The sequence below is a fragment of the Sorex araneus genome, chromosome 1 (genome assembly GCF_027595985.1).
Source record: "Sorex araneus isolate mSorAra2 chromosome 1, mSorAra2.pri, whole genome shotgun sequence".
Classification (NCBI taxonomy): Eukaryota; Metazoa; Chordata; class Mammalia; order Eulipotyphla; family Soricidae; genus Sorex; species Sorex araneus.
The window spans coordinates 140,601,267-140,611,161 of NC_073302.1; the positions used below are offsets into that span (position 1 = coordinate 140,601,267).

Here is a 9,895-nt window from a genome sequence, read left to right on the forward strand (position 1 = left end):
CACATGCTTTGCAAGCCACAGACACAATTAGATCTCTGGCACCATGTGATTCCCACCCCTTGCACCGCAGGGAATGACCAAGCTGGGAACAGCCCCTGAGCACCATTAGATGTGCACAAAAAGCCAAACACACCCCAAACCACAAATACAGAACGCATGCAATAACTCTAACTCTGACAGTTTTTAATATAAAGAAATTACTTTTTATAAAGGCACTGTGATTTATAAAATTAGTTGTAGTTGAGTTTCAGGCATATGATGTGACATTTTATTTTTAAAGAGATTTATTAAACACTAAAAGATCTTAAGATGACTATTTTACTGTCATGCTTATTACCAAAGTGATACAAAATAGTTTTATGTCAAAATTAGCATGAAATAATCAAAATAATAGATGTCATATTTATATCTTCATTTTGAAGATTTAAGACTAATTTGTTGGCTCCCTATTTCCCCCTGTAGCTCACATCCAATTAAAATAATTTCACAGGTATAGAAAGGTTTCTAATAATATCTTAAATACACCTGTCACCCTGAAAATACACACCCTTATGTAACTTATATATTCCACACCAATATCTTCATGCATAACTTATATTTTATGATCTAGATATATTTAGTTATTTGGGGATGCTTTTGTATACTGACTAAAACCCCATGTATGTCTTTTTCTCAGCAGTGAAATCATGATAGCTACCATGATAAACTGTCATTGTATTGAGATTCCTTTCATTGACTATGAATGCTGTTAAATAAAGAGCTAGTTACAACACAAGGGTTGTTAAGTCTACCACACTGAACTTTCTTGACCATAGAAACGAGAAAATAAATTCAGATTATATTGTAAATGACATATTTTTATAATTCTACTTGAAATATCTTTTTGAATGATAATCTTACTCTACTATAACTGAAAGTTGCCAAATTTTCATCTTTCAAATTGCCAAATTGTATTTCCTGAGGTTAAGTGTTTTAATTTTACATGTGTAAGAACATTGTGTTTCAACTAACTATGTTTCACATCAACAACATATGATATATTTTACTGGAATCTAAATAAAATTCTCTTTTGAGTCTTTCTAACATACTTAGAGTTCACTGTACCAAATAAAAAGGAGTGCCTCATTTATATCATACATGTGTTTTCATTCTTTTGTTTGGGGGCTATATCCGACAGTGCTTAGGGCTTAGTCCTTACTCTATGCTCAGGGATCACACCTGGTAGGATTTGGGGGACTGTATATAGTGGTGCCAGGTATCAAACCTAGGTCAGTTACATGCAAGCCAATCACCCTACCTGCTGTACTATCTCTATAGCCCCGAGTGTCTTCTTGTTTTACAGAATACATTATCAACAGAATGTGAGTTGTTGCTTCCTTCATCCTCACTGGAGCAGGATTTTTTCATCTTCTGACCCTACTTAGATATTTTATTTTGTTGAAATGTAATTAATAACAAGCCTGTTGGTAGGTGGATATTCCAACACAGAATGAAACACTATGTATATGATCTAGGTATTGACCTTGTGTATGAATGACCTGGGTTCAATCTGCAGCACTACATTAGGTCACCTGGGCATGCCCAGGAATAACTCGTGAGTTTAGAGCCAGGAGTAAGCCCTGAGAACCACTGGGTGTGACCCTCCACCCAACCAAAAAAAAAAAAAAAAACAAAAACCCTCAAGAACATTGAAAACAAAATTCAATAAAGTTATGACCAATGTAATTTATTTCACTGTAATATTAACCCAATCAATTGCTGTTTGGGTTGTTCTCAACTATTACTCAGGCCCATATACTTCATGGAAATTTGTCCCATGCCACTTGATGAAAGATATTTTTTACAGAAAATGACAGAATATCTATACACTTATAAGACTAATATTACACTATAATTTAAGGAAAAAACACTTTTTTGTAACGTTGCCTTTAGTCCTTAAATAGTATGTTAGATTGTGAACATTGCCATGAACTCTTGTTAGTTCTGCTAACAAATAATTGCTTATCTTTACTGTCTCATGTAAGCTCAAAACTTCCAGCAGTAATACCAATTTTGTATAGAAATCTGGTAGAAGGGGAAAAAAGGAAAGAAATCAGCACAGACAAATGCCCCTAAGGTGCCCACAAACTTCTAGGACTGATATCCCCATAATCTTATTCAAATAAAAGATAAATGAACAACAAAAAGTGGTTTAGGACTACCCAGTTCATTCTTCTGTTAACATTAAATAGCTATATAGATAAAATAAAACTCATTATATATAAAATGAGCTAATAGATAAAATAAAACTCATTATATATAAAATTGTAGTATCAAATTTACATGATAACATATAATATGGCCATAATATGTGTTGTCATTATGTATGCATATTCAAACACATGTGAATCATAACTATTTTGGAAAAATAACTAGGAACTCTTCCTTATTCTAAACACTTTTACTTATAATCTTATCTTATAATCATAATATTGCAAGAGGTAAAAATATTAGTTAACAGGAGACATGAAAATTGAAACATTTCAAGTTAAGTGACCTTCCCAATCTGACTCAGTTCTTAAGTAGCAGTCAGGAACCCAGGGATCTGATTACAGAATTATTTCTACTGTGAATCTCTATAACTTCCTCTTCATTGTATACTACAGAGTGAAGGTGCCATGAAGAGAGAGAGTAGCAACAGAAAGAAGCACAATAACATACTAAGAGGAACAAAGAGAAAGAAGGAAAGTCTAAACAAAGAAATTAAGGAGAGAAAAAGGAGAAGCAATGAAAGGAAGAAAAGTGAAGAAACACTATAATATTGTTGTTATTAAAAGAAGGAAGCAGGATGGACTTCTTTGTTCTTGCTATATAATTTTTCTAATGAAACTGTAGGCAGATGAGAAACGCTTCAGTAAACTGCTCACTGCCATTTATTTCATCTTGACATAAAATTTGGATAACTACCCCATCAAAAACTCATAATAGAAAATATCAATTTATGGGAAAATCACATTCCCACTTGTACTCCTGAAAATTGCCTGAGTTCATTGTAAATAGGATATCAGGTGTACCTTGAATGAGCCCAGTACATTATATCAGCTCAAAATGCAAAAGGCCACGGGACGGTATTCTATATCTTTTCTAAATGAGGCTTATAGACTGTGCTAAGAATCAGAAGCATCAACCCCCAAACTACAGTTCTCATTGAAATTCTACTCAGCTATCTGTCATAATGTGAATGATAGAGAGAGAGGAAGCAACAATAGCACAGCAATCTGTCAAAAAAAAAAAGGCCAACTGAATAGTCTTAGTGTTAAATGGATTTCCCCTGAAGAAAGACAGTAGAGTATATGAGGAGCAGGCTTAGAATTAACTGGCATTCCACCTAATTTATTTTTTATACTCCCAAGTTTCCATGACTAAGTTCAAGTTTCCACTTCAACATTTATGATTTATAACTACCCTTGGTGATTACCATTCTGCACATACAAATACATTCACAAGCAAGCATATACATGTACACGTGCTATGGCGTCATATTATCATGACATTCTAGTTTTAGGTAATACTGTTCTGATTTGGTTTGAGATCAGTATTTACATAATCTAAATATTTCTTTGGAAAGATTACTGAAAATCTTTTAACATCAGTAATGCCGATTGTAAAAGATTTTTCTTATGTATGGTCATTTGCTTTAGAATTGGGGTTCAAGGACAGTTAATACAATATTACAGTGAGTAAAATGGTTAGTTCTCTGACATATATGTAATTGAGTGCTAGATTACATTTGAACAAACCTATCTTTTTGGAGAAAAATAGAAATGAGATGATATTCAGATGTAGAAATAAAAACTACATCAAACCAAGGGTATCAGTGAAAAGAAAATGAAAGTAAGGACCAGCATCGATCTCACAGATATGCAGAGATTAAAATAAGGCATAACATTCTGTTACTTTACATTCCACAAATGAGTGCAATCTTCTGTCTATCCCTCTCTTTCTGACTCATTTCACTTAACATGATACTTTCCATGTTGATCCACCTATATGCAAATTTCATGAATTCATCTTTTCTAATAGCTGTATAGTATTCCATTTGTGTAATATAAAGTAACAGAATGGGAAACTAACACCCAAGAACAGTAGAGATAAGTACCAGGAGGATTACTCCACAGCTTAGAAACTGGCCTCACATGCTGGGGGAAAAGGCAGCTCAGATAGAGACGGGGCTAGCAGGTAAAGGGTAGTAGGAGGGCCTATTTGGGATGGGAGATGCAGGCTAAAAGTAGACTATAGACCAAACATGATGGCCACTTAATACCTCTACCACAAACCACCACCCCCCAAAGGAGAGAGAGAGCAAAAGGGGATGCCCTGCCACAGAGGCAGGGTGGGGTGGAGGGGTCAGGGTGGGGGTGGTGGGAGGGATGCTGGGACCATTGGTGGTAGAAAATGGGCACTGGTGGAGGGATGGGCACTCGATCATTGTATGATTGAAACACAAGAACAAAAATTTATAAGTCTGTAACTGTACCTCATGGTGATGCACTAATAAAAAATTAAAAAATTAAATAAAGCATAACAAAAGTTCGGTATTAGGATATGTTTGCCTTCATATAAATTAACACAAGTCATCTTCAATGAGATGGGTGAAGATATTGTTGCCTTTGAAGCTTGAATTATACTTGGCCACAAATTTTTTGAATTGGTACAAAATGAATAAAATTTGCAAAAAAAATTATTCAAAATGAAAGTGAAGCTATAAATCCTGAATTACCAGAGGAGTATAATCTTGTTCTTTCTATCTAGAACATTCTATATGATTCTTATATTTTTTTCACATATTAAAATTTACCATTGCCTGAATTCTAATCTATCTCTCTCATAGATTAAGCAATTTATTCTTATGAGTTTAACATCAACATATCTGAAAACATATATACACAAATACATATATACATCTGTATATACATGTGTGTATATACACACACAACATACAGATATCCACCTATAACTTGTTCACTGTGAATTTCAAAGGCAGTATGTTTAAACTTAATTTTCTATCTTGTCTCTCAGATAAGCCCTTCTTCCTGTTTCTTATCTTTCTTGACAGTACTCTTACAAACCAGAATATGGAGTTGCACTCCTGACTTCCCTCTCACTCTCAGATTCCACTAACCAGTTCTGCTGATTTTTACCATTTAAATTAAACATCTTCTTCAGGTTTTATATAAGGTTTTAACTTATATATTAAACATTGTAGTTGAATTATTTCCTTTATATTTCTTTGTGCATGAGTATAATTGTTCAAACATACTCATGTGTGTATACACACCTATTCCCCCTACCTCCTATTGAAAATTTTCAGTAGATTCCAATTTCATTTATTCTGTTCCACTATTTCTATCACATAGGCAATTCCCCTTCACTTGCCCCTTTTAGTTCATGTCTCATTACACCAAGACTTGTATTTGTTTGGTCTTAACCACACTGAAATATTTGGGTTTCTTCATACCTCTCTACACATAGCTAATGACATGTCTGAACTCTCGCTATGTATTATTATCCAAAACAACATGACTACTTCTTTAATTTTTTTATATCAACCTGAATAATCTTTTATCACCTGAATAACTCTTTTAATACTAAGCTCCATCTCCTCTCAGAGTTTTTTTTTTTTTTTGGTTCACATGTCCTTCAGCACCTCCTACTTTATTCTCCTCATGAGTGCAATTGCTAACAAATAAGTAGGTCACCGTATTCCTCTAAGATTTATATTTTTTATCAAAATATTATTAGTTCCTAGCATTCTATAGGTTTTAGGTACACAAAAGTATAGCTTTTTATTTGTTTATTAGTATTGTGATCTTCTCCAAAAGTCTAGTTTCCATCCACTACCCTTTACTCAGCCCTATTCACCTGTCTCAATACCTCTGTGTTTTTCTTTTTCAAAATTTTGTGCTTATCTTTTTTATTAGCCTGCCTCGAGATCTTTATGGACTTAAATTATGTATTATTTGACATGCACCATGCTTCACACTCCATAATATTGAATTAAATAACTAATTAATATAAATATGATACTAAGTGCCTATCTCTAGTGTTTTGTTAACTTAGAGTATAATGAAATGAAGATTTGATATAGGTATTTATAATTAAAGCAATTTTTTCATTTGAAGGAAATGAATGTCATACTCAGAGAGTAATTACATAGTTCCTGTCTTCTGGTTTGGAGCACAATATTGCAGCTGACTGCCATAGGATTGAAAGGAAGAATATTTAACTTGATAATACACAAAATGATTTATAGTTCTCTAAGCTATAATATGTTTGGATAAGTAAACTTATGCAGAGAGACATTAATAAGATTTTCCAAATATGATATTAATTTAGTATGTGCTGAATTTAGATCCTCTATTAAAAATGTAGGAAAAAACCTTACAATAAAATGCACTGATTGCCTCTCAATTAATCAAACCCATAGAAGAACAAGGTACACAAAATTGATGTTTAGAGGACAGTTTAGAAATGGCCCACCTCCCACAGCTGCCACCATGGCGACTAACCCACCAGCCCTGCTTCTCAGATTCATGAACTAAATCTCTGAGGAGATACAGCTGCACAGCTAAAATTCATGGGCACACCTGTCTCCCAGCTGAAAACTCTGGAGCACCCTCAGAAGAGGGAGAGCATTATCCCTGCCCTCTGGAAGCCCAGGCAACCACACACAGGCCCCGCTGCTCCGGCCATGCCAACAGCCCAACTCCAGGGCTTTATAAAAAAATCTCTGTAGAGACACCAAACTGCAAAACTTCCAGGTACTCTTGTGTTGAGCTGAGAATAATGGGGTCTTCTCAGAGTGGGGGTGGGCAGCCTCTCCCTCTTCCAGAGACCTCGGCAGCTATGCTCACCTCCCACAGGCATCACCATGTCAAATAATCAGCCTCATTCTATAGATCCTGAAGTTTCTGGACTGTGCACAACACCTCCAAATACCATGGAACTGGGCTTCAAGCGGAACACACTGAATTAGATGGTAAAGTAATGTAAAAGCAAAGAGACTCAATAAATAAAGACAATAACACAGAAGGTTCACTAGCAACTGACAGTCTAATAAATTCTTAGACCAGGAATTAACAACTCTCTGGTGAGATAGAACAACTTTCACAAATTTTCTTTTACTGAAAGAAAATTATCTTTGATAATTCCTCTTACCAGTTTGGTTGTAATAAGCATTTTAAAACAAATTATTTTGTGCCTGCTAAGGTCACAGGGTCATGGGGTGACTGGAAAAATAGGGAAAATGGTGGAAGATCACTCAATGATGGGATTGGTGTTAGAGTACAGAAAGCCTGTAGCAACTACATTGCAAACAATTTTGTAAGCCATGGTGTTTAAATAAAATAACCACCAAAATGGTTTGAGATATGGAACTAGAGAGAGTGTAGCAGGTAGGGTGTTGGCCTTGCAGCAGCCAACCTGGATTTATTGCAGTCTAAATGGACTCTGGTGCCCTATCAAGAGTGATTCCTGAGCACAGAGCTAAAGTAAGCCCTGAGCACTGCAGGGTGTGGCCACAATTGTTACTGTCATTGTCACTGCCATCCCGTTGTTCATCAATTTGCTCAAACAAGCACCAGTAACGTCTCCATTGTGAGACTTGTTGCTACTGTTTTTGGCATATCAAATACACCATGGGGAGCTTGCCAGGCTCTGCCATGCAGGCAGGATACTCTGACAGCTTGCTGGGCTCTCCAAGAGGGATGGAACAATCAAACCTAGGTCATCCACGTGCAAGACAAATGCCCTACCTGCTGTGCTACTGCTCTAGCCCAATTATAAAAGAAAGTGGTGATGTGGGTGTGAGAGATAGTACAGTGAGCAAGAACTTGCCTACCTGACACAGGTTTAATCTCAGCACCATAGTCCTCTGAGCCCTGCCAGAAGTGATCCCTAAGTGCAGAGCCAAAAATAAGCCCTGAGCACCCCCAAATGAAACAAACACCAGAAAAGGAGAAGGTCCAGAGAGATAGCTAAGTAGTAGAGCACATCATATTATTTGTTCAGTCCTGAATTTGATCTCTGTACTCTTCGGTCTCCAGTACTGATTGTGGCTCTGATGACTACCAAGCAGGAAGAGTTTAAGCACCAAACCTTCCATCAGGTTCGAACCACCAGGCTGAGATTGTCAGTAGCAGTCCCTGTAAACTAACAAAAAAATGGAGGGGCCAGAGATACAGTACAAAGGGTAATGGAGTTTGCCTTGCACACATCCATGCTGGGTTCAGTTCCTGGCACCACATAGTGTTCTCCAAACCCACCAGGAGTGACTCTTAAGTGAAGACTCAGGAATAAGTCCTCAGCACAAACCAAAACAATGAAAATATAAAGTCTCCTGGCATGTATCACGAAATTTTTGACACTTTGAGCTATACTTAGTACTTATATTCCAGTCTCTTTTTGGAATGTTAACTCAATTCAAACTGTAGCCAATTAAACCAACAGTTCTTACTTGGGCCTGGTGAGTATAGGTTGCAAACAGCAACCTTCCTGAGACTCTCTGCAGCGTGTTCATATAGGCTGCCCTACGGGACCTTTGAGACACTCCTTCATGGTGAACATATGTTTCTGCCCTGATGCTGTTTCCAGTCTTAGGCTCAAAACTGCTTGCAGGATGACTTTTAAAAGCCTTAGGACATGGAAGCCAGTGTTTACATTGGGCAAGTCATCATTTTTATCCATTCCAAGCTGGAGATCAAGGAGCATGTGATTTAAACTCTAAATTGAATCAAGGTCAAGTTCCCTGGCAGGCTGAGACTCCTCATCTCTGTGAAGTGGGGCTTTGCTGAATTAACACAGATGAGTCTGAAGATAGTGAATGATAAGCAGCACATTTTAAATGGCTGCGGGATAAAATATATGCATGACTGTGGACCTCTGGACAACTGGGGGGAGAACGTACATTCCTGAGGCCCCAGAGCTGCTTCCCCAGCGTCCTTTCCACCCATCTCACCCCACATCACTCTCATAAACGCTACTTCCTATGAAAAATATAAAACCTGCCAAGAAAGATAAAAATAGTGCGCCAAGCTGTGAACTCCTTTGCTTTGTTACATTTGATATGTTGATTGTATATTGTGCTAAAAAATACTATTCTACAAGCAGAATTTCAAAAAGTTAAAAGAAATATAAAATAAACCCTTCAAAGTTAAATAATAATATCCCCACAAGAATTGCTTATATTTTACAAAATCTTACTCTTTTCTGTCTTAGAGTCAGCATGTATTATTTTGAAAATTGTCTATCAAACTCATAAATATATAAATAAAAGTAATATGTCCAAAAATAGTGATCTAAACTCTTTTCTTATTTCCTGTGGAAAAAGGAGATGAAATAAACTTAAGTGCTACTGAAAATATTTCTATAAGAAGCTACTTTATGGTGGGGCTGGAGTGATAGCACAGCGGGTAGGGCATTTGCCTTCACGCGGCCGACCCAGGTTCGATTCCCAGCATTCCATATGGTCCCCTGAGCACCGCCAGGGGAAATTCCTGAGTGCAGAGCCAGGAGTGACCCCTGTGCATTGCTGGGTGTGACCCAAAAAGCAAAAGAAAAACAACAAATAAAAAAGAAGCTACTTTATGGAAAGCTAAGTAAGAATTGATAGAAAGATGATAAAAGTTAGAACACTCCCATGATAACATATATAAGTATACTTTTAAAACATAATTAAAGACATCATGTTTGATAAAATAAAAAAAGTATAAGGTAGTACTCTACTCTATGTAGCACTGTAGAATTATTGTCCTGTTGTTCGAGCAGGCACCAGTAATGTCTCCATAGTGAGACTTGTTACTATTTTTGGCATATTGAATATGCCACGGGTAGCTTGCCAGGCTCTCCAAGAGGGAAA

At 36.5% G+C, this 9,895-nt stretch overlaps 1 pseudogene; it reads left to right on the top strand.

Moving 5' to 3' along the window:
* The first annotated feature begins 8,465 nt into the window (after positions 1-8,465).
* LOC129400896 (small nucleolar RNA SNORA70) lies at positions 8,466-8,589 on the top strand (annotated as a pseudogene).
* Positions 8,590-9,895: the final 1,306 nt, after the last annotated feature.